This window comes from Prionailurus viverrinus, chromosome D1 (genome assembly GCF_022837055.1).
Source record: "Prionailurus viverrinus isolate Anna chromosome D1, UM_Priviv_1.0, whole genome shotgun sequence".
In the NCBI taxonomy this organism is placed as follows: domain Eukaryota; kingdom Metazoa; phylum Chordata; class Mammalia; order Carnivora; family Felidae; genus Prionailurus; species Prionailurus viverrinus.
Genome location: NC_062570.1, coordinates 65,570,127 through 65,596,300, shown reverse-complemented (window position 1 = coordinate 65,596,300; position 26,174 = coordinate 65,570,127). Strand labels below are relative to the sequence as shown.

At 39.6% G+C, this 26,174-nt stretch overlaps 1 protein-coding gene across 4 annotated transcripts in view; it reads left to right on the top strand.

Annotated features, from left to right (window-relative positions):
- Window positions 1-607: 607 nt before the first annotated feature.
- Window positions 608-26,174, top strand: part of STK33 (serine/threonine kinase 33) — a 168,831-nt gene continuing 143,264 nt past the window's right edge. For 2 of the 4 annotated variants that reach the window (XM_047823931.1, XM_047823937.1), the window contains exon 1: window positions 1,010-1,236. The gene's annotated coding sequence lies outside the window, so the exon portion shown is untranslated. Of the gene's footprint in view, window positions 698-1,009; window positions 1,237-14,606; window positions 14,625-26,174 lie in introns of those variants that run through there. The other 2 variants (XM_047823936.1, XM_047823934.1) reach the window with 2 other exon arrangements.

The following is a 26,174-nucleotide window of genomic DNA, read 5'->3' as shown; positions in this document are numbered from 1 at the left end:
AACAAAGTCTGGCCAAGACCCCAAAATTCTACAGTTCAGGATATGGCAGGGATTGTTTGCGCTTGGAAAATTTGCAAAACTGACGTCATTTTGAGTTTTCTGATGAACCGGACAGCGTGAACCAGTTGCCCTGGGTACCCTCCCCCGCCCCCCCCCCCCCAGGTTCTAAGCAATAAAATAAATGGACCTGCTGTACCAAGTTATTGGCTATTAATCAACTGAATTTTAGAGGATATCTGCCTGAAATAATTAGGCCAGTATTAGCAGAGTTGCATTTCATCTCCACAGCTGCTTTGGAGCAGGACCCTTGTTCACAGAAGCCATTCCTAAAGCAGGTCAAGAAATACATTAGTACAGCTGGAACCCATTATTTCTAGCCACTATTGCAGGGGGCCTGCTTTCAGATGGTTCCACTGAGGTTTGTGGCTAAAACTTATTTCTGGGAATTATCATCTTGTCTGTGAGCGGCGTTTGCGGCCCCTCTGAGGGGACTCACACCCTTCACCCTCCGCGCAGCGCTGAAAACGGGTTCATGTTTCCGGGTTTGGGGACCAGCTCCGCGCACACCGCCAGGCGATGCGTGCAGTTCCGGCCGCCACTGGCTGGCTGCTGCCTCCCGCGCTCTGCCTGGGAATACCCGCTGGGCGTCGCCTCGGTACCGCGATGGCACTGTTAGCGGGCTTTCATTACGTGTGAGGTGCGGCTGCTTCTCTGTCCCCGAGCCAGGGTTCTCTGGCCGGTCTCTGGGAGGGCTGCTCGCGGGGCCCGCTGGCGCCTCCTCGCCGGCCCAGCCGCGGGGCGGAGGGGCTTCGCCGCAGCAGACGCGCCGTGTCCTCGCGCGGCCCCCGTCCACCTCCCCGCGGCCTCGCCGCCGGCCGAAAAGTTTCTCCAGGGGCGGAATTCCGGGCTCGGCGACCCCCAGAGCCGAGGGTGCGCGCCCCTGGGTGGCCGGCCGGCCCGCGGGGCCTGGTGAGTTCCCCACCCCCCAGACGCCCCGCCCCAGGGCCCCGGCCGTTGCTGTGACAACGCGCAGGCAAACCGGCCGCAGGGCCTCCGGCTGCGGGCGGGCCCGCCTCCCCTCCCAGTGTCTCCGGGGGCCCAGCCGTTGGGACCTCGTATACCCTGGGTCTCGTGTTCGGGGTGATCCCGGTCTGCCCAGTTTCAGCTCCACCTTCTCACCTCCACCCATCCTGGGACCTGACCCCTTTTGGAAGTTTAAAGTGAACTTACTGTAGGGTAAGTGTGATTTGGAAAAAAGAACACATCCTTAAAATTTGAATTTGCGGGCTCCCTACCCCCACCCCCATTTCTCTCTTTTTTAATCTCCTAGCGCTTGGCTCCTAGTAGGGCCTCAATATGGGGGACTTCTTACAGCACTTGATGCAGTCCCTTGCACACAGTGGTTGCAATCCGTGGAGCTTGTATGGCCTTAGAGTAGCCCCTGACTGGCCACGTGGATAGGAAATTTAAGCACTCTTCTGTCTTTCCTCATCTGTCAATGCAGATTGTAATTTCGCACAAAGTTGTGGGCTCGAAGGAGCTTGTGTGTGAAACTGCTTCGTGAACCGTGAATGTAAAGCACTTGGGAATTAGTCGTAAGGGATATTTGCATGCTGCAAGTGGTTTGATACTCCTGGTCCTACAGCACCAGCTAAGACAGACCTTTTTGGTCCGACCACCAAACAGCTCCAATGTCCAACCAGAAAATAGGGTTGTCATGCATTGGAGGAGGGCTCTGTGAATGGAAAAAGAAACACCAACACATTTTGAACCTAAACTTCCTTCTTGTATTATTATGCACTCCTCCTTCCCCTCCTCCCCCAGCCTTCCCATTACAACCCGTATGCAGATATTTCGTTTCACACATTTAAATCTCTAGCCCAACATTGAAATCTAGAGATTTAAATCTCTAGCGTTTCTATCTCAATGAATCACACCATCATCCCTCCTGTTTGCAAGCCAGAAATATTGGACTCCTTCTTCACACCTGCCACTCCCTCCCCTTCCATCTCTAAATTATCATCAAACCAATGATTATCTGTTCATTTTATCCTCAAATCAGTGTCAACGCATCCACTTATTTCGGTCCCTACCACTGGTACCCTACACCAGGCTACCATTATCTCTTGCCTGGTCTCCTATAGTAGCCTCTTAACTAGTCCAAAGGTATTCATCCTGCCCTGTTCATGTTCCTATCTGTTCTTTGCACTGCAGCAGGAGTAATCTTTTAAAAGTTAAAATTTGATTATGATACCTCTTTTCTCCTCCATCACCCCCTGCTTAAAATCCATCATGACTTTTTGTTCTTAGGATAAAGATACAATTTCTTAATATGGCCCACAAATTGGGTGGCTGTATACTTTAACATTCAGATCAAGATAGTTTTGAGAGTAAAAGACAGTGCTATTATTTACACTGGGACTGTTCCCTAGCATTCTGGGGCAAATGGTTACTCTACCTATAAGGCCCTGTGGCACCTTCCTCTTCTCCAGCTGGATCTTACACTAGGCTCTGCTGGTTCTCTGTGTTCCAATTACACTGGTTCTTTTTCAGTCCTTTGTCACCATTTTCCCTCCTACTAAGGGCCTTTTCACGTGATCTTCTCCCTGCCAGGTATGCTCTTCCCTCTTCTCTTTAGTCTGGTTAACTCTTGCTCATCCTTCGCATCTTAGACCAAATAGTTTCCCCTGGGAAAACTGCCTCCGACCACTCCATCTAGGACAGACCCCCTTCGGGTATAGGCTCTTCTGACACCGTCTCTCTCCTTGCATTTATCACAATTGCAATTTTATTTGTCTGTGTGACTGGCACATAGGATGTAGTTGATAAATACTTGAATGTCTGATTTACAAGCATTTCCTAATGTCATTAGTTTCTGAAAACGCCACATTGTGGTTAACAGCACAGACTGCAGATGGGATGCTTGGATTTGAATTTCAGCTCCCCCACAATTCCTTATTTGAAACCTGTGGGGCTAGTTGTGTTTTAAAGTTGAGAGTGTGTCTGACTATAGAAAGACAACATGGTGTGTATACTGTATCACTTTTAAGTGGGGTCTGGGGCAGTACCGTGTAATCAAACACGTTACTTTTTCTTTAGTGAGATCACGTCACTCTAAGTGGGATAAAGGCTGTACATAGTTTTGCATCAGTTCAGGTCAAGTTTTGCCAAAAAATCAGTTTGCTACAAATTTATGAGAATCCTTTTTGGATTTTAGGATTTCATGTGAGTCTGTCCCAGCATAACCTTTAGGTAATCACTTAACTTCTCTGTGCCTGAGATTCCTCAACAGTAAAATGAGGAGGCTTTATAGCATCTACCTACCTCACAGGTTCTGTTTGTATTTTTGTGAGGAATACATGGGTTAATACGAGTTGGCCTTTGGACAATGTGGGGTTTAGGGGCACCGATCCCCCAACACAGTTGGAAATCCATATACAGCTTTTGGCTCCCCCAAGTGTAACTACGAATAGCCTACAGTTGATCAGAAGCCTTACCGATAACACAAACAACACATACTTTGGATGTTAGATGTATTAGATACTGTATTCTTACAGCAAAGCAAGCTGGAGAAAATGTTATTAATAAAATCATAAGGAGAGAAAATACATCTATAGCATTGTACCATATTGGAAAAGATCCACGTGTAAGTGGATCCGCACAGTTCAAACCTGTGTTGTTCAAAGGTCGGCTGTACATGTTGCTGGCTTAGAACAGTGAATGGTCTTTCATCATTGCTATAGTAGGGTCAGCTCTTATTATATCATTTTATTAGCTTCATTACAATCCACATTGTGTATTAACTGTAATTTATTTGCAATTTACTTATTGTTGGATATTTATATTTCAGGTACAAAAATGAAGAGATGAACGTCTTTATATTTAAATCTTTTGACTAGATTTTTGATAACTGATTAAGATCAGTTCCTAAAAATGCAATTACGATCAAAGCACAGGATCACTGGGACTACTCTTGAAACTTATGGCCGCCTTCAGAAAGATTATACCAGTTCACCATCCTACCATCAGTTTTGTGATGCCTGTGTTAGCATTATTATTTTTAAAAAATCTTTGCCAATTTCACAGATAAAAATAGTACCTCCTCATTTTAACTCAGATCTTTCATTATTGAGGTTTTAAGCATTAAAAAATCTCATTGTTAGCTATTAGGTATTTCTTTTCTGTGAATTACCTGCACAGACTCTATGATGGCTTTTATATTGGAGCCTCAGTTTTTAAAAATCAATGGTTTGTTTGATTTCTGCTTCCCGCAGTCCAGGCAGGAGCCAGTATGCTGGGCTTTGGCTGGAATTAGTTGGATAGGTATCCGTGGAGCCTGGGGCGAGTTGTAACTTGCCCGCAAGCTACAGAGCAAAGTGGAAAGCAGTGTTTCAGAGGCTGCGTCTGGGGGAAAATCTGAAATCAAGACCAGGCTGACCGTGTGTTTATCTGAATCTTCAGTCTAACAGGACTTGGAAGAAAGAGGGCTTGCAGGAGGTAGGAGGCAAAGGACTGAGGCAGAAGGAGGTGGAATGATTCTGAAAGATGGGGGAGAGAGAAACTGTAACCTCTTTTTCGTAGGGACAATGTAATTTATTGTATGGATGAAGAGGGGGTATGCTGGGGGTACTGTCTTGGCCAGACACTGATTTGTGCGGACTCTTGATAGAATAAGGACATTAACCCTTCTCTGTCATATGGGACCATCCCCTCACAATTGCCATTTCGCTTAATTTATGATGGTTTTTGATTTCTAGAAATTGAAATAATTCTATGTTTTATACCTATTACTCTTTTCCTTTTTGATTCATTACCTTTATGCTTAGAAAGTACTTTCCATGCAGAGACCAAATAACTGTCTGCATTTTCTTTAAAAATGCTAGTTTGTGATGTCAGCCCATCAAGGAAGAGTTAATGGAAGTGAGTAAAAGAGAGTTGAGTAGTGTGATTTCCAACCAAAATCTAAAAGATGCTGATACAAAGGGATGTCCTCGTGTCATCTTCACGTCCCCTTGAAGATAGAGCTTACGTGCTCCAAGCGAGCTCTGAGGAAGACTTTTTCTGACGGGGTCTGTCACGCTTTGTGAACTTGTACAGTCAGATCCTTAGACACTTTTGGAAATGTCCTGAGAGGAGAAGATGTGATCTCTGAAGATTCTTTCTACTTCTTTTGTCCTATATATGATCCTATTTAGTATTTCAAGCACTCACAGTTGTTAGATACTGCAAGATGATTTCCCTGTTTTTAAAAGAGGCTTAAGAGAAGGAAAATGTAATGTAATATTAATTGCTGACCTTCTGGCACTGGTAAATTAGTACGTTTCAAGATGTGCTTCAAAAAGAATTTTCCTTCCTGCTGAGCTCCAGTATGGATCAATGAGGCAAATTGTGTTTTGCTCGGATCTGTCTTAGTGTTCCAGAATGTAAAGAGTGGACAACTTACTGTTAAGCCTTATTGATATATTCTTTCTTAGTTTGTTAACTAAAATGAATTGTGGAGTATGAGAAACTAATCACCTCACAAACTCATGCAGTTTTGTCAACCTGAAGTTTTTGTTTGTTTGTTGTTTGTTTGTTTGTTTGTTTTTGACCTGAAGTTCTTTTATTTCCAGAAAGGTTTATTTATTTTTAATTTTTTAACTGTTTATTTATTTTTGAGAGAGAGAGAGAGAGAAAGACAGAGTGTGAGTGGGGGAGCGGAAGAGAGAGAGGGAGACAGAATTGAAGCAGGCTCCAGGCTCTGAGCTATCAGCACAGAGCCTGATATGGGGCTTGAACTCATGAACCGGGAGATCATGACCTGAACCGAAGTGGGATGCTTAACTGACTGAGCCACCCAGGTGCCCCTATTTTAGAAAGATTGATTGAGTGAGGGGCAGTGACTTTTATAATTAATCAGAATATCTTTTCTACTTATAATGGACTAATTATCTTTCTTTTTTTTTTAATTTTTATTTTTTAATTTTTTTTAATTTTTGGGACAGAGAGAGACAGAGCATGAACGGGGGAGGGGCAGAGAGAGAGGGAGACACAGAATCGGAAACAGGCTCCATGCTCCGAGCCATCAGCCCAGAGCGTGACACGGGGCTCGAACTCACGGACCGCGAGATCGTGACCTGGCTGAAGTCGGACACTTAACCGACTGCGCCACCCAGGCGCCCCTAATTATCTTTCTTAATAGCCATTGATGTGTCACTTTGAGTGCCAGTGAGAATGTGCTATTACATTACAAAAAGAAAGAGCTTTCTATTGACTAAGTTAATTTAGAAATACTGTTACCATTTGCCTTAATTTTTGATCTAAAGTATTTAGTAAACATTATCAACTATTATAAACATTCATCCAACAAATATTTATTGGGTACATATGATGTTCCAGGCACAGTTCTAGAATACTGTGTTGTTTTTCACTTGTACAAAGTTTGCTTGTGATTCAATATTCTTTTTTTAATTAAAAAAATTTTTTTAATGTTTATTTGTGAGAGAGAGAGAGAGACAGAGCACAAGCAGGGGAGATCAGAGACAGAGGGAGACACAGAATCTGAAGGAGGCTCCAGCTCTGGGCTGTCAGCACAGAGCCCAATGTGGGGCTTGAACTCAAGAACTGCGAGATCATAACCTGAGCTGAAGTCGGACACTTAAGCAACTGAGCCACCCAGCGCCCCTGTGATTCAGTATTCTTCACATGAGCTGTACTTATTTGGAAAAAATTGGTCATTTGGACTCACACATATTCATTCAGGGAATCTAAGAAAAGCCTTATGGAAAATGTTCATCCAGTCTCTTAAGGTTGAGATGCTGGTAATTGAAAGTTCTACTCTGTTACTTTGTTGTTATCGTGGTAGAATGCTCACTCGCAGCGACAGAGCTTGCTGGGAGAGAAACCATTTACCATTTACCAAAGGCAGTGCGTCTGAGGCTCAGGTTCTTATACCCGAATTCTTTCAAGTCTGTTTGCGGTTAGCAGATCTAACATAGAAGCTCTTCTATCTGCTCTTGGGAGCTCAGCTTGCAATCGGCTGAGATACCAGGAAGAAAGCAAATATTTATCCTTCGGCGTTTTTTCACGGAAATCAAATTAATTTTTCCTCTCAACCTTCTTTTTGTTGGTGTTCAGTTTATGACAATAAAATTCAATGCTTTTCATACTTGTTATTATGAAAGTAAACACCAATGTACAGCGGTGCTTTTCAAGTTAACTTAATTGCTTTTCTGTTATAGCTCTTTGATGGTACATATGTTATGTACACTTAGCTCATTTTTTATAGTTGTGCCTTTTTTATTGAGATATAATTAACGTAGTATAAAATTCACCCTTTTAAAATGTACAATCAAGTTTTTAGGATATCACTAGGGTTTGCAGCCATCACCACTATCTAATTCCAGAAGGTTTTATCACCTTAAAAGAGAAATCCCACATCCATTAGCAGTCAACCTCCAACTCCCCTCCCCCAGCACCTGACAAACACTAATCTACTTCAGTAATCTGCCTTCTGTCTCTGTAGATTTGCCTATTATATAAATGGAGCCATACAATATGAGGCCTTTTGCATTTGGTTTCCCTCAGTTAGCACAATGTTTTTCAGAATCGCTTCTATTGTAGTATGTGTTAGTACTTCATTCCTTTTGATGACCAAGTAAAATTCTGTTAAATAGATATACCACCTTTTGTGTATACATCAGTAGGTGGCCATTTGTGGTGTTTCCAGTTTTGGCTATCAGGAATCTAGCTGCTATGAATATTTGCATATGAGTTTTTATGTGAACATATGTTTTCATTTCTCCTGAGTATATACCTGAAAGTGAAAATGCTGGTTGTACAGTAACTGTATGTTTAACTCTTTGAAGAGTGTCAAAGTGTTTTCTAAAGTGGCTGCACCATTTTACATTCCAGAAATGTGTAAGTGTTCTCATGTCTCCATATAATCATCAATGCTTGTTTCTTGTCTTTTTGATTATTGCCATCCTAATAGGTGTGAAGAGGTATGTCATTATATTTCGATTTGCATTGTCCTGATGACTAATGATGTTGAAATCTTTTCATGTGTTTATTGCAAGTTGTATATCTTCTTTGAAGAAATATGTATTTAAATCCTTTGCTTTTTTTTATTTGGATTATCTTTAAACATTTTTTTATTACATGTATTTATTTTTGAGATACAGGGTGAGACAGAGCACGAGTGGGGGAGGGGAGGAGAGAGAAGGAGACACAGAATCCAAAGCAAGCTCCAGGTTCTGAGCAAGCATTCAGCACAGAGCCCAATGCGGGGCCCGGACCCACAAACCATGAGATCATGACCTGAGCCTAAGTTGGACACTTAACCTAAGACTGAGCCACCCAGGTGCCCCTGGATTATCTTTTTTTTAAATATTTATTTTTGAGAGAGAGAGAGAGAGAGAGGCAGAGAGAGAGGGAGACAAAGAATCTGAAGCAGGCTCCAGGCTCTGAGCTGATGCCGGGCTTGGACTCATGAACCATGAGATCAAGACCTGAACTGAGTCAGTCCCTCAACTGACTGAGCCACCCAGGCGCCGTTGGATTGTCTTTTTATTGTTTAGTTGCAAGAGTTCTTTATATATTCTGAATACTAGACCCTTATCAGATAGATATTTTACAAATATTTTCTCTCATTATGTAGACTGTCTTTTTACTTTCTTGGTAGTGGCCTTTGAGGAACAAAAGCTTTTAATTTTATGAAGTCTAGTTTGTCTATTTTTTCTTTGGTTGTTTGGCTTTAGATGTCCTATCTGAAAAACTGTTGCCTAACTCAAGGTCACAAAGATTTACCTCTATGTTTTCTCTTAGGATTTTTGTAGTTTTAGCTCTTACATTTAAGTCTTTGATCCATTTTGAGTTCATTTTTGTATATGTGTGAGGTAGGTGTCCAGATCCATTTCTTTTGTGTGTGGATATCCAGTTGTCCCAGCACCATTTGTTGTACACCTCACTTTATTTGTCAACTGTTTTGGGGAAACAGAATTTGGCTGATTTCTTGTCATCTCAATTAGATGCCACCATTCTACACACTGAACATTCCAGGCAAAGGAGCATCTGTACTGCTAGCTAGAAGCTAGGACTTTGGCTCCAGTTTTCTGTGTAGGCTTATAGCTTGGTGAATTGGCTTGTAGGTGATAGAAGCTTCAGGCCTGCTTCCCTCTCTAATTTACCTTAAGGCCTCTAAGTGGACCTATGTGGCTGCCTCCTGGCCGTCTTTACTCTGAATTATAGCCTGATTCTCATTTGACCTCTGGGGAAAGGAGAAGAGTCAAGGAGAAGTTGCTTCCTCCTTTCTTTAGAAAGGCCCTAAAATTACCCTTCTAGCCTCATGGGAGGGACAGAAGAGCCCTGTGAACCTTTCCCCAAAGAAAAGGGGGTGATACTCAAACAGAGCTTTTCACCTGTTTGTGCCTCCCATTGAAAGCTCTTTTCTCTGCAGTTATGACCTAATTGAGACTTGGCTGATTTCAGAACTCCTTTTCCTTGGAATGGAATGATAAGGAAGGAAGCTTTGGGTTCCTCCAAGAGATTCAAGTGGTAATGTGGAAAAAGCTTAGGATTGGGGTCAGGCTCACCCGAGTTCAAATTTTGGTTCTCTACATCTCTGTCTTGGGTTTCTTTATCTATAAAATAGGCTTTGTAATCCAATTTCCAAGGATGGTTTTGAAAAACAAAGTGTCATATGTAAAGTACCTAACAGATTTGGAGCCCCCAAGGAAACACTGGTTTCCTTTCTCCTCTTCCAAATTTTCTGGGAAATTTGTATAAATCTGTAGAAATACATTAAAAAAAAAAAACTCCATAGTATCTTAGAGTTAGTTGGAAGGGACCTTCATATTATGACTATAATACTTTGTTGAGGGGCGTCTGGGTGGGTCAGTGGGTTAAGCCTCTGACTTCGGCTCAGGTCATGATCTGATTTGAGTTCATGAGTTCAAGCCCTGCGTTGGGCTCTGTGCTGATAGCTCAGAGCCTGGATCCTGTTTCAGATTCTGTGTCTCCCTCTCTCTGCCCCTCCCCTGGTCATGCTCTATCTTTCTCTCTCTCTCAAAAATAAAGAAACATTAAAAAAAAATATTTTGTTGAATCTGTCAGAGAGCCCTTTTCATGTTTATGTACTGGATTTAGTTAGTATTGATCACTTACCATACTTCAGGCACTGTTCTCCACATGTGTGTCATTAGTCAGTGGAGGAGAGATGACAGACATGCATGACAGAAAGCCTGATGCATGGCTGTCACTTCACGCATCCTCACTTCTCCCGTTTGATTCATTCACTTGGTAAGTTATGAGCCAGACGCTATTGTAGATTCTTGGGATACAGAGATACACTCTTTGAGCTCATGGTCTCTTGTGGAGGGAAGTAAACCAAGAAATTACAAACCAAGAAATTACAAAGCTACAAAGGTGCTCTGGGAGTTGGAAGAAAGCACTCCCCAGTCTGCCTGGGCAAGTCAAGGAAGGATGAGGCAAAGAGGAAAGGAGTCTGAGGCAGGAGGACAGAAGGCCCGCAGGCCTGGAGGTGGGAGACAGTATTCTTTAAGGAAGTTGATACCCAGGGGAATAATCAGAGACAGTAACTAGATAGCATAGTAGCACCAGCTTAAAAAGAGCCTGTTATGCTGGGCTGAATTTAAGGTCCGTTTTGATGGTGAAAACAAACACAATTTGTAGTTAAGAATTAACATCTATCTTGGCTTTATTCTCATTCTAAGCCTAGGTTTAAAAAAATCCTTTCTTTGTTTTTCGTCTTTAGCATTTTTTCCAAGTATCTGCTATTTTAGGCTTTTGCCTTGGCGACTCTCTTCACATAGCATCTGGCCATTTTGATATCATCTAGGTTACTAGCCTCTCTACTTTGGGGTTATAGCTCATGGAGAGCTCCCTCTGTGTCTGTATACTTTCTCTGGAAGAGTCTATTTCCTGTTTTCCCCAGGACTCAGTAATGGGAAAGACCCACCATGTTGGCTGAGAGCTGGGTAGGGAGAGGGCTGTTGGAGGGGGGCCGGGTACATGGGGGAAGGCCCCTGAACTGGAGGTACTGTCAGCCGGTGCTTCTGATGCTGGCATAGCTCTAGCCTCTCTTCTGCTCTTCTCCTGCAGTCACTCACTCACTGACTCTGCTCCAGAGCTATATCTCCTGGCCTCTCTTGCTTTGCCTTATTCAGAGGAACTGAGGGATTGAGAAGTGGCCCTGAAGCTCAGGAATCTTAGCCTCGTTGGTGGCAGCCAGTCTCCACCCATCCAGTCACTTATCCCCTCAAGACACAGTCTAAGCTGGCTTTTCCGACATGAGAGGACACGACTGAATTTCCAGAGGTCAGTCGTGTAGGACTTTGTTCAGAGATCCTCCCTACATTTTAAATCATTGAAGAAACTGGCCTTGGAAAGAAGATTGGTTAGGGGGTGGGAAGGGAGAAGGGAGGGTGTGACAGCTGTTTTCAAATATCCGAAGGGTTGTTTAGAGTGGACAAGGTACTAGATTTTGGTCTGGAATTCTGGCCCTACCTTTTACTAGCTTTGTTTTTTTCTTTTTTCTTTTTTTTTTTTTAAATCTGAATTCTTTTAAGCCTAAAATAATTCTGTGATTTAATAAATGTAGCAGGCAGTGCCTCTACTGATTAGATCTGGATTCTTGAGGCAGATTGAGTGGCAGCGTTTTAGCATTTTGAGCTCAGCCACTAGTGAATTGAAGTTGTAATAGCTGTATTTATTATACCCAGAATTGAATGAGTTATTAATAAACCATTCCTTAGTCCCATATTATCTCTGTTTTACAGACTAATTTTTTTCAATAGGATTTCCTTAATTGTATCAAATGTTTCATTCCTAGAATGCTGAACACGTCTGATTGGTATAATCTCCAGGGAAACTAGACAGTCTTAATTACATCTAGTGTTTTGATTTCATTTGATTCTTTAGATGAGATTAAAAGTAATTTATTTTAAAGACTAAGACTACTCTCTGTATACCTATGCTTATTGCAGATTTAGAAAGCTTTGGTCATATTACATTTGCATTACCAGTATATCAGATAATTTAGGTTGTGAACTAATATATAGGGTAGGTAACTTCTTTCAGAACAAAAAGCCTGATGACACTTTTTTTTTCACTACCCTCCCCCCACTTTTCTCATCATTGTCTTTGGACAACTAGCATTGATTTATATATTCTGTTCATTTAGCCATTTCCATACTATATGTCAAGACTTGCTCCCTAAGAAGTAGAGGGTTCTTGGATTTGACTCTTTCTGAAATATCTGTCTCCTAGTGAATGAATGTTGGTCATAATTTGTAGAGCATGTGACTTTTAGTTCTAGATGCCCTTTTTCATTAGAGATACTGGCAAGCTGAATTTCATCTAGAGGAGAGTACAGCATCTTTACATGACATGGGGATAGCTCAAGGTACCGGAGATGTAGAAAACATGACTTGCCTACAGGAACAAGCAGACATACTCTTTTTCTTCATATCTAGAAGACTGAGAGCTATTTTTTTTTAATTTTTAAAATGTTTATTTTTGAGAGAGAGAGAGAGAGAGAGAACAAGCAGGGGAGCAGCAGAGAGAGAGGGGGACAGAGGATCCAAAGTGGGCTCTGCTCTGATAGCAGCAAGCCCAGCACAGGGCTTGAACACATGAACCGTGAGATCACGACCTGACCAAAGTTGGGTGCTCAACTGACTGAGCCACCCTGGCGCCTCACAGAAGACTGAGACCTATTAAAGAGGAACTAGGCAGGAGCAACTGGGTGGCTCAGTCGGTTTAGCATCTGACTTCGGCTCAGGTCATGATCTCATGGTTTGTGGGTTCGAGCCCCGCATCAGGCTCTGTGCTGGCAGCTCAGAGCCTGGAGCCTGCTTCAGATTCTGTGTCTCCCTCTGTCTCTGCCCCTCCCCGACTTGTTCTCTCTCTCTCTCTCTCTTTCTTTCTCTCTAAAAAATAAGTAAACATGGGCACCTGGGTGGCTCAGTTGGTTAAGGGTCTGATTTTGGCTCAAGTCATGATCTTGTGGTCGGTGAGTTCAAGCCTTGCATCTGGCTCTGTGCTGACAGCTCAGAGCCTGGAGCTTGCTTTGGATTCTGGGTCTCCCTTTCTCTCTGCCTCTCCTTTGCTCATGTTCTGTCTCTGTCTCTGTCTCTCAAAAATAAACAAACATTAAAAAAAATTAAAAAATAAGGGGTGCCTGGGTGGCTCAGTCAGTTGGGTGTCAGACTTTAGTTCAGGTCATGATCTCATAGCTCATGAGTTCGAGTCCCACGTCAGGCTCTGTGCTGACAGCTCAGAGCCTGGAGCCTGCTTTGGATTCGATGTCTCCCTCTCTGCCTGTCCCTTCCCAACTCACACTCTGTCTCTCTTTTCTCAAAAATAAATAAACATTAAAAATTTTTTTTTACTGAATAAACATTAAAAAATTAAAAAAAAATAAAGAGGGAACTAGGCATATCCATAGGAAGGACAGACCAAGCATGACCTGTAGGAATATTTATAGGGAAAATACTTTTGGCTCACTCCGAAGAGAAACATTCCATCATGGTATCCAATGACATGAGCTTTTGGGGGAAAATAAAGAATGGGATCCCTGTTATTGGAAAACTTTTAGCGGTGTCCATGTCAGCGTATATCAGATCTTCCATGAAAAAGTCCCAGGTACTAGATGTCCTTTGGTGTTCTTTCCATTTCCTGGATTCTGTGGTTGCCTCCCCACTCCTGGTACTATAATGTGGCTACTTCTCCATTCTAGGTTTTGCTTTAGTGATTCATGTGATTGACTTTATTTTCCTGAAGAACCATAGCACAGAATTCTGGGGCTTGGTAGATAAAAACTGCCTGACATTAAATCTTTGTAGATAATTCACAAAGTGGATATATACCACGTGCACATATATACTTATACACATACATCTGTTTTGTATAATGGAAAGTTGTTATACTTTCATAGTTTTGTCCTCTGTTCCTATTGTTATAAAATATCATATGCTTTAGAGACCTCTGAGTCTTGTTAAAAGAAATTTTTAAATTTTGACATTTATTTATCAAATTGATTTTAAAGAATTCAGCTCTGTTAAGTTTTCAAAATAGAGCCAACAAAGAGCCTTTGTGGGAGTAGGAATTAAAAACTGGTGAGATTACTTGAGAAAGATCTATAAAATAGTATAGACTTTTAATTAGTATCTTAGATATTTAAGAATAGGAAGTGAGAACACTATAGTCATTTTGGAAAATTGTGTTTTCAGACTCACTTTCTAATTGGATTGTTGAGTGCAGTGTCAGTGGCTTCAAAGGGCATCACAATTCATTGCAGTTCTGACCTGGAGTAATAGATATAGAGGTAAAATGAAATCCATTTTCCTTAAGAACTACTGGTTTTATGAAATGATTAAATCTGATTTTAGAATAAAGCATTAAGTGCAAACCACTAAGAGTTCAAAAAGTACTTACAGGTCCCATGAAAGAAGATTTAGTGCATTTAGCTTTCAAACAGTTTTCTCATTGTAGATGAAATGCCTTTAAATTGATGCAAGTTATCATGCCGATAAATTAATAAACTAGGAGAAGATACGTATCTTCTCTTTGGAATGGACTCATTCTCCAGAGACGGTTCTCTTCCAGAGCAGACTTCTGAAGTGGTAAGACGTTAGAGAAGTCTATTTCCTGCATGAACTTAAGCTCAATGTGGGTGCTGTTAAAGCTTTGATTTGGTATTACAAAAAAGAAAGTCATCATACTAGGGGAATTTGCCCATTGATAAAGATTTAAGTTTTATAGGAGTTTTGGAATTCTTTAATACGTTTCATTCTAAGGGCCCAAAGTCTATGATTATGTACGAATACATCTCTCTTTCTATGCAGCCCAGGCCATTGGTATTAGAGACTATGGGGAATGTCCTTAAGTTCCTTAGGGAGCAAAAGCCTTGGCAGTCTTGGGGAAGGAACAGATCCTCTGACTGTGCTAAATCCAAATCTGCCAGAGGGTAACCTTTTCTTCTAACTTCAGCCTGAGTACTGTGCAGTGTAAATAGTGATATTTAATGTCGAAGTCATGATTTTTCAAATATTTGGGTGTCTGATGCAAATAACGAACAAATGAATTTATCCCTTTGTGTCTGAACATTTTAGAGTTACAGAACTAAATGAAAATATGATAATGAATTTCTGTTGAAAATCTCCAATGTTTTTTCTCCCCTTAATAGCAAAATATCCTCATGCATCTTTCTCAAAATATTATTAATAATATTGGCCACAGACAACCGTTTTTGAACTATTTGAATTGATGTGGTTTTTTAGACACGAAGCTGGGGCACAGAACAGCTTTCTTCTTTCACTCTTTCCTTTTCTGCCTGCTCCCTTTTTATTGCCTCTGTGCTTCTCCACAGGATATATAAAAAACTCTCTGCGGAGGTCCTTACTTCATAAGCTTATTTGTAGAGTGCCAGTGGGATGGGACTGAGAAGTCATTGTTGCTGTTATTAATTCCTATTAATAACTTTTAAAAAGTTTGCTGAGTTACCTGGATGTTAACGTTCAGCAATTTCACTTCTTCTGTCCTCTTTCCTTCCATCTATGGGAGTTCTTTACCACTTTCACTGCCGCCTTTTGGCTTATTTGCATAAACAGACTTTTCTCTCTCTTTCTTTCCCTTCCTCCCTCTTTCTCTCCTTTTCACAAACCCTGGATACCTACCGTGTAACCTGAAGGATACGATTATGAGTTAATGATAGGACCAGTGTCCTCAAGAGCGGGCTGGTGGCACAGAGGTATGCACATAATGTGATGGAGTGTGATCAAGATAGCACCCAAGAATGGAGGGTAGAGAAGCTTATGTATGCTTTGGGGGTCGGGCTGGGGAGAATAAGAGAAATGAACATTGACTTTGAAGGTAGAGGTGTGATTGAGTATTAATTTTTTTGTTTAATCAGTGTCATTTAATCTGCATGGATTTTAGGCATCGATTTCAGGCATTTTCAGTTCAGCGTGGTGGAACTTATAGTTGGCCGGAAGATTGAAGCATTATTTTATATCCTTAAAATATCTTCTATGATAGATTTTTTTTTTTTTAGCTTCCAGAGGCTTAGCAGGATAACTCTTAGTGTTCATGATTTCTTGCCTCTGCATTACTGAAAACTTTTTCCGCCTATTTCTTCCGAGAAGCCCATTTTTCAATTTCTGAAGGATTCTGACCCGGTCACTGGATCGTCATAATGATTAGATTCTGTGTCATACTGACTGTTTTCCTGAGACTTTCAACTTACGTGTTTATTAGTATTTTAGTTACTTGGTTTACTTTGGTTTTAAAAAATCCTTACACTTAGCGTTGTTCATAAAATATGCATAAATCTTATGGAGCCCTAACTGTGGTGTTAAGTAATTTATTTAACAAATATTTGATAGAGCACCTACTCTGTGGCAGACGTTGTGGTGAGCACTAGGATAAAGGAACGATGTGGTCTGTACCTTCACAGAGCTTATAGTGTGATGGGGTTACAGACAGGGAAGTGGGCAACTGCAAAGGTGCTACGATAGGGAAAGTACATGGGACTGCGTGACGCATACAAAAGGTACCTAATCCAGACTTAGGAGCCAGAAGATGTGTTTTTGAAAGGAGTGGCATCTACATTAAGACTGAAGGGTGGATAGAAACCATCCAGGTAAAAGGTAGAGTATAGGGCATGGTGTTTCCAGCAGAGGAAATAACATTTGAGAGTCAGGGTGGACCTGAGAGACACAGGGACTGCAAGAATGTTGACAGGAGCCTAGAGTACAAGGGGAGGGAGTGGATAAGAATGAGGCTGAAGACCATATCTTACATATCGTGCTGGGCTTGGTGAGCCTCATTAAGGAATCCAGACTTCAGTTCAAGCTAAGAGGAGGTAATGGATGGGCTTTGAGTAGGGGGATGGCATGACTCGATATGCGTTTTAGAAAAATCATTTTGGTTGCAGTTTGGTGAATATACTGGAGAGAGCTCTGGATGAAGAGATCAGTTGATTGGAGGCTGGTATAGTGATCCAAGCAGGAGACATTGGAGTTGTAGGTGTTACATGACTAAAACTTGAGGTGAGACGGAGTTTCAGCTTAACTGAACTTTGGACTAGGTTTTGATTTCCTGTCTTGATGAAAAACTTCTGGATTTTTAAAATGTATTTTTTTTATTTTAAGTTTTATTTAAATTCCAGCTAGTTAGCATATGTGTAATATTAGTTTCAGGTGTACAATATAGTGATTGAACAATTCCATGCAGCACCTGCCCTCCTTAACACCCATCACCTGTTCTACTCCCCACCTCTCACCTGTCTTCTGGAAACCACCAGTTTGTTGTTTTAAAAAAAATGTGTTTTTTTTTACATTTATTTATTTTTGAGAGACAGAGAAAGAGCACAAGTGGGGGAGGGGCAGAGAGAGAGGGAGACACAGAATCCAAAGCAGGCTCCAGGCTCTGAGCTGTCAGCACAGAGCCCGACGCGGGGCTCAAACCTACGAGAACTGCAAGATGATGACCTGAGCCAAAGTCAGACGCTTAACCGACTGAGCCACCCAGGCACCCCCAGTTTGTTCTTTTTAGTTAAGAGTCTATTTAGTGTATTTAGTCTGTTTAGTTAAGAGTCTATTTCTTGGCTTGCCTTTTTCTAATTTTTTTCCTCCTTTGCTTGTTTGAAAAAAAGTCTGGATTTTAAGCTGTGTTAGAACAAATATCTTGTGACATTAAAAAAAAATCATATTTCTGTTGAAAATAGTAGCACATATTATAAAGAGTACAGGCATTATTCTAAGCACTTTACATTATAAATTAACTTATACTTTACAACAATCCAATGGAATGGCTACTAGTTTTATCCCAATCAGACAGATGATAAAACTGCAATGTGGGTTAAGTAATATGCCCAAGGTCAGATAGCTAGTAAGTGTCTAAGCTGGGATTTGAACTATGCCAGTTTGGGGCCAGGGTCAGTTCTCTTAATCATTGCTCCCCATTCTTGGCAATATGGGGGACCAAGCATGAGCCCTCCTCTCCAACCATCTCCTATTCTATATCCATTCTGAAGAGAAGCAGATTCATTTCAAAAAAAGAAGTAGAAGCAGAATTTGTAGATTTAGAGAGAGGGCAAAGAGAAGAATGACTCTTAGATTTGTGGTTTGGTCTCTTGGGTGACTGTGGGACCATTCACAGAAACAGGGAGAAGAGTGAGTTTAGGCGGAGATTGAGAGTGGAAGAGGAGCAAGGTGAGATAATTATTGCTGTTATAAACATGTTGCATTTGAAGTGCTTGGGGGTCATCCTTGTAGATATGCTCAGCGGGGAGTTGGATGGGTCTGGTTATTTGCCACCACAGTAGCTGGAATTCAGAGAGAGACGTGTGGCTACCAGATCCAGGATAGCTCCTGGGAAACAGGTCTTGTTTTAAATAGGTAGGAGCCTTCTAGGTGAGGGAAGCACAGTGCACTTGATGACTTCCTGGTAAGAATGTGGGTGAAAGGAGATGATCTGAAGTCTAGGCATTTTTTTTTTTTTTCTCATGAAGCACGCGGCCTTTGGCAATTCACTCCTCTTCTTTGGCTTTCATTTACTTATTATTTATTTTATTATTTTAAAATCACTTACATTCATATTTGATAGATTACCCTTCGATTAAGAACGTTCATCTATAAAAGAATAAAAATATCTTCTCTGCTTGCCTCGCCATTGTTGAAAATGAGAATGTCCTTTAATGGCCCTTCCGTTTCTGAAATTCTTATTTTAGGAATTGAACTCTGGTGTTCAAACATACTTTGTAAATGGTAAAGTAAGAATACAAATATAAATTAGTGGCATTTGGTATTTGGTAAAGATTATGTGCATAAGTCTGTAGATAGTGGCAAACATGCAATGGCTCCTGATTGTCTTGCTTGTGAAATTAAAACTCTAGCTGATTCTTGGGGTTTAAGCCAATCCCTGGTAGTTATAAAATGAACAGAAATGGTTGGATGTCATTTTTTTTTTTGAAAGAGGAACTAGCAAAATTTGCTCACTGAAAGTAAGAGAAAAAGAGATTGGTGATGACTGTATCTTTGTGATTTCCAAGTCCACAGTATCATTTGAAAGAAAACATGACATAATAATTTCCAGGAACTGTGCTAAGTGATTTATATACTTGATTTGGTTTAATTCTCACAGTATCATTACTCCCATTTTATAGGTGAACAGACTGGGGCTTAGAGAACTTGCCTAAGGTCATACTGGTAAATGGCAGAGCTAGGACTCAAGCCCAGGTCTTCTTATCCACAGAGCCTCTGCATGTAACTATCATACTATATAGGCTTTCAGTTTAAAGGTTAATTATTTTTTTGAGTAGATTACATTTATACTTGGTATAATTTAAAAATATAAAGGTCTCTAGTGAAAAAGTCTTTCTTCTGTCCCTGCCCTCTTGATACTCATTTCCCTAAAGTAAGAATCCTTTCAGAGATGTTCTGTATGCATGTGTGTGTAACTGTAACTTAGGTATATAAGAATATACATATATAACATACACGCAGTATATTCTATACAAATAAAATTTCACTCATTTTACACAAAGAGTAGGGTACTATAGGCCTGCACCTTGATTTTTTTTTTTTGTCTAACAATATCAAGGGGATTGTTTCAGTTAAAAAAAAAGGCTATTTTTTAAATAGCTGCATAATATTCCACTGTATGCATATACCCCTAGTCATCTATTGCAGGGCATTTGGATATTTACCAATATTTTGCTATTACAAACAATGTCTAATAAGTAACTTTTCATTTGAGTTATTTTGTACATGTGTGAGTCCACCATGTATGCTAAACAAGAACCCAGGGGGTTGCTCTGATTATGGTGAAATTCACTATAGGAAGAGTTATATTTTATTACTACGATGTAAGATGTTTTTTATTCCAAGTGTGTAATAATCAGCAGATATGTAACTGCTTTTCTATCAGCAGGGCTCCACATCAAGTACTGTAAACATATATATGCAAAGGCTTGTAGACTCCAAAAATGAGAAAAAAAAAAGGTTATGGCATAGTTGGCTGACTTGGAGTGAAAGATGTCTGCATATGAGCAGACATTTACTCAACAGAGTGAAAATTTCATTCCTAAAGAAAAATGACTCGGTTCTTCATGGAAGAGCTCCCTTGGAGATGCATGAATGCGTTTGACCCTTACTAAGATGATGGTACGATTCTTGCTTCAGAAAGTTGCCATTTAAAAATGGCTACAAGGGCTCTTTTGCCATTGAGTATATTCAGTAAATGGGCAAAAGGGAGTTTTTAAGATCTATATGTAAAGTGAAGAAAACCAAAGCAAGCTTGGATGCAAAGAGCTGTAGAGCTGTGAGGTGGAGTGGAGTGCAAGTGGTATAGAGTAGCTTCTGCACTGGTAGAACATGCAGTGAATGTGGAGGTAAACATGGATACAATTACATAGTACTTTGTATTTTTATGTGTAATCAGTGGGCAGTTACTATTTTCAGGAGTGTTTCTAGATATTCTAAAGTGAACCTGAAGAGTACAAAAAGAAATACATTTATATGTCTAGATAAACTAGCTTCAGGAGAGTGTCATGGCAGAATCAAGGAACAGATTTAGGATTTTTCTGCTTATAGCACATTACATAAGTAATAGATAATAAATGAAGTTTGTGAAAAGTCATGGAGACGTTTTAAATTTGAGTCAAGGCTGAATTTGATTTGCTGTCCTAATATTCCAATTTATTAATTATGCACTCTTAGAATATCTTTGTTGGTTTTTCTTTCTGGCTGTTTTCTCTTTCATAGTTATTAGCTCTAGAATCTATAGTTAATGAACTCTATAATACCGAAAAAAGTCACTTTAATTAATAAAAATTTTAAATCTTTTACCCAGAAACAGAACTTCTTAGTTTGTTCGTGTTGTATTTGGAACATAATCATCACATGTAAAAAAGTGATACTACCATATTTTGGTAGTTGTGTCATATTAGCTCTTAAGTACTGTTAGCTCCATACTGGATCCATTTGGGGGCTCCTGTCCTCCTGCATTTTCTTCTAAATGAATCCTCCTGTCCCACAACCTATTCTGACACATCAAAGTTCCTGCCATTCCCAACTGCCCTTCCTCAAAGTCTGATTACAGCAAGGTTGACTAATTGCTATGTAGGCTTTTCAGCAGTTAAGACCCATGTTGCTTGGCTCGTTCTCATGTGTATAACACTTGACTGTCAGTGTTCAAGAGCTCCTGTTTCCGTTTCCCAGCAAACTCACAGTTTGCTGCTATTGGTTCTGAGGTCACATGTGCAACTTTCTTTAGCATCTAATCTAGTTCAGCTGGGCCCAGAGTGGCTATGTCCTTTTTTGGTCCTACCTTTTTTTTTTTTTTTTTTTTTTTTGTCTGCATCTTCACATCTCATTTTTGTCTGTTCTGAGCATTCTGTCTGCTGGAGAATGAAGAAACAAAATAGAAATTAACACATGTTTAAGATGTGGTCATACATATAGCTCATTACTATTTCATCCTTTTATGGGTTGTGATTTTTTTTTGGAATGCTTATGTTTATATTAGTTTGATATCACAAATGAATCCATTTATAAAAACTCCATTAAACCAACTATTGCTACAAAGTTATCATGTCTGTGAATTAGGTATTCACTTTTAAATGTTATAGTGATAGTATTCTAATGGTATTCCTTGGAACTTCTGGATAATGTTCATCCATGTATTTGGAGAGAAAATGGAAAGCAATAGGAACTTGGAGTTCACTTGTTCTTTGGGAAGTTTTGCTTGAGTAAGATCCACTGGCATCCATTGGGTTGAGGTCACTTAGATGGAACATCTTACATTATTAAGCTTCAGTATCCCTGTGTACTAGTTAGCAGGTATCATGATTCTTATTTTACAACTCAGAAGATTGAGGTGCAAAGGTTAAATAGCTTGCATGGGAACACTGAATGTTCAATAGGATTGTAGGAGTGGGATCTGAGTATTATTTAACCCATGGGATCTCTGATTAAGTAGTTTCAGGTAATACTATGGCAGTCTGTTCTTTGTTCATGGTCATTTATTCTTAATCAAGGAGTGGGAATGGATCACAGTGATGAATAAAAATAGTTGGGGGCGCTTGGGTGGCTCAGTTGGTTAAGCATTCAACTTCAGCTCAGGTCATGATCTCACAGCTCATGAGTTCCAGACCCGCATTGGGCTTTGTGCTGACAGCTCGGAGCCTGGAACCTGCTTCGGATTCTGTGTCTCCTTCTCTCTCTGCCCCTCACATTCTGTCTGTCTGTCTCTCTGTCAAAAAATAAACAAATATTAAGAAAATACTTGATTAAAGTTATACTGTATGATATATTCCACTTTGGTTATTTCTCATAAATTTGTCAAAATGGTGTGATAGAATTCTTTTAAAAATAGGAGATTCTAGGCTTATTGAATTTCTGTTTTTCCCCTCCAATATTTTTTTTATACCTTAAAAGATTGTAGAGTAATAGCTTTTACATTCTGAAACTCAGGAAACATTTCCATTTTAAAATTAAATTAGCATCTTTAAATTCTGGTTTCAAAAATGTATTTTCCCCCAAAAGAACATGTTTATTAACATTGTTTAATTACAGAATACATACAGAAAAACTGAAATTCTTGTTGCTTATATTTACTTAGTATATTTGACTTGCTTCCTTTTAATACTATAAGTTTATTTCCTGAGTCCTGGCTTGAAAATAATGAATGTCAAAGTACATTTAAGTTATGTCACAGTTTGAGATTACAGGTGCCTCATATGAAAAATGCATATTTTCTAATTTTTCAGTCTATAAGCTTCAAAGTCTGTTTTACTCTTTGATGAGGACTAGTTCTTAAATTAAAGCAATGGATTAGTGCATGAAATTTGTTGAAAGCTGTTCCTTTGCAATATTCTGATGCTTCCTCAATAAGTATCTGATGTTCTCTCTCTCTCTCTCTCTCTCTCTATATATATATATATATGTATATGTGTATATATATGTATATATATATATATATATATATATATATATATATAATGTTTATTTATTTACTTTGAGAGGGGGGAGGGGCAGAGAGAGAAGGAGAGAAAGAATCCCTAACCAGGCCCTGCTGTACTGTCAACACAGAGCATGATGTGGAGCTTGATCTCATGAACTGTGAGATCATGACCAGAACTGAAATCAAGAGTCAGAAGCTTAACCAACTGAACAAACCAGTGCTCCTCACCTTATGTTTTTAAAATGATTTTTTATTACAAGATAATTATAGAGTCACATGCAGTTGTAAGAGATAATAGAGATCCTGTGGGACTCTTCATCCCGTTTCCCCCACTGGTGACATCTTACATGAAGTATGGTACAATATCACAACCAGGAAATTGACATAAATACAATTTTATTCAGATTTCACCAATTTTAATGTGTGTGTGTGTGTGTGTGCGTGCGCGTGTGTTTGTAGGATCCCTCATGCCACAACCACCTCCCTCTCCCCTCACCTAATCCCCGGGAACCACTGGTCCTGTCTCCATCTCTGTATAGTGTTATCATTTCAAGAATGTTATATACATGTACCTTATTTTTTCCCTTCATATGCATCGTATCTGAAAATAAGAACAACTACAGGGAAAAGGGCAAAAGATTCTTAATATTTGTGTCTGCTCTGTCAGCAGACCTATGTTATTAGGTGTTCTAAGGTTTTCTTTGAAAGAAAGGCAAAGTTATCACCTTAATATTCACTAGGTAAATTATTTTCCCTGGACATAAATAATAGTTTCCATATAGTAAAATGCTGAGTTACTAAATCTGTAGCGTTGACACGTTAAAAAATTCTTGTAATTCAACTTTCCACTTAAAAATCACCTTTTCAGAGAGACTATGTTGATTATTCAAACTAAAGCAGTTTCCAAGTTACTCTCAATCTCTCTGTCCTCTTGTTTTCATGATAGTACTTAGGCACTTTATTCTTTGTCTTTCTCTCCCTCTTTACCCTCTTAAGATATAAGCTCGGTGAGAGGAGGGAATTTGTTTGTAGTTTTCATTTAATATTTCCAGTGCCTGGGGTGGTGCCTCTACATAAAATGCTCTTATTGCATGAAATGCATGTCATAGGTCTGAAAACATATCTTCTAAACTCATGTTTGTTTGTTTACTTTGACGATAATTTTAATTTTGAATGGTGCCCTGACTATGCTTGAGTGTTGGTGTATAGTGCTAAAATATTCGAATCATTTTAGTATAATTTAGTCAGCCAGTGAGTTGTTTGGGAACCTTAAATCCCAGGGAAGTAGAACAATTCTTTCGTTCCTTGTTCAGGTCTATTTGAAGTCATCCAGTAGTCTTTTGTGAAATGACAGAACTCTAGAACATCTATCACTTGCTTCCTTTCATAGTATTACTCTTAAGAGTCTGGTCTGATAGTAGATTTCCTGGGTTTGAAGCCTGTCTCTATCATTTATTAGCTGTGTGGCTTTGTGCATATTACCAACCTGTCTGTATCTTGGTTTCATAATCTGTTAGATAAAGATATTAATGGACCTATTTTATAGAGTTGTTATAAGAATTAAGTGAGACAGTATCCTAAAAGTACTTAGACCACTTCCTGGCACATAAAAGATATTTAATAAATGTAAGCTATTATTATTTAGTGTGAGAAAGTTAGTATCTGCTTTATTCACACATCAAGCAGTTGAAATAACACAATTTATGCTATACATCTAATCAGATAGTAATGTATCATAAGAGTTTTATCTACAATCAGAAAATGGATTTCAGGTTTATTTATTTCCTCTTATTACATTAGATGGTTTTGAGAACATCAAATAGTTTGGAAAGTGCTGAAAGAAAATGAAATCTGAAAGGCCCGGGAACATATTCTCCTGATTGTTGGTTGTAATTCTTGCTTTGAATGAGAGAGGTCACCTCAGAACATAGACTATTCTTTTATTGTCCATGCAAATTGTGGTCACTAATATGAGTTTCCCAGACATTGGTTAAATGCTGATAGTAAAAGGCAGTCATGAAGAGGATTAGGAAGCTACTGCTGTTTGTTTTTAGCTCCCCTTCACTCCTCCACTTAGAGCTCTCTCTTCGTCCTTTCTTCTCGGATGCCTGGTTTCTGCTTGCTGCCCTTCGCACATCATCCCATAAACATTTTCTATACCATCTACAAATGTAAGTTTGTTACTGATTGGCTAACTCCTTATATTGAGTTAGTTGCTATAATATCTCCCTTGCCTGTAACTACAGGTTTACAAGAAGTTGCAAAGAAGTGTACAGGGAGGTTCCATGTACCTTTTACCTATTGTCCCCTAATATTAACATCTCAAGTAACTATAGTATACTGCCAATACTAGAAAACTGACATTGGTACAATCCAAAGAGTTTATTCTGTACATTTATTTGTGTGTGTGGGCGTGTGTGGTTTTTGGAGGTTTTTGGAGGTTTTTTTTCAAAAATCATGTGTAGTTTTGTGTAGCCATCACTACAATCAAGACACTGAACTGTACCATCACCATAAGGCTCCCTGTGCTACTCCTACGTCTGTAATCCCTGACGACCACTAATTTGTTCTCCTCTTTATATTTTTGTTACTCTAAAAATGATATATAAATTGAATCATAAAGTATGCTACTTTTTGAGACTGGCTTTTTCCATTCAGCTTAGTTCCCGTGAGGTTCATCTGTCAAAGTTTGTGGCATGTATTAATAGTTTGTTTCCTTTTTATTTCTGAGTAGTTTTCCTTGGTATGGATGCATCACAATTTGTTGAACTATTCACCTGTTGGAGAATATTTGGGGCATTTCCAGTTTTTGACTGGTACTAATTAAGCTGCTATGAACATTCATGTTTAGATTTCTATGTGAACACAAATGATCATTTCTTTGGAATAAATGCCCAAGAGTACAACTGCTAGGTTATATGTTAAGTCTGTTTTTTAGTTTTATTTTATTTATTAAAAATTTTTTTTAATGTTTATTTATTTTTGAGAGAGTGAGAATGAGGGAGGGGCAGAGAGCAAGTGTGACACAGAATCTGAAGCAGGCTCCAGGTTCTGAGCTGTCAGCACAGGGCCTAATGCGGGCTTTGAACTCGTGAACTCATGAGATCATGACCTGAGCCGAAGTCAGACGCTTAACTGACTAAGCCACCAGGTGCCCCTATCTTTTAGTTTTAAAAGAAACTGTCAAGCTATTTATCAGAGTGACT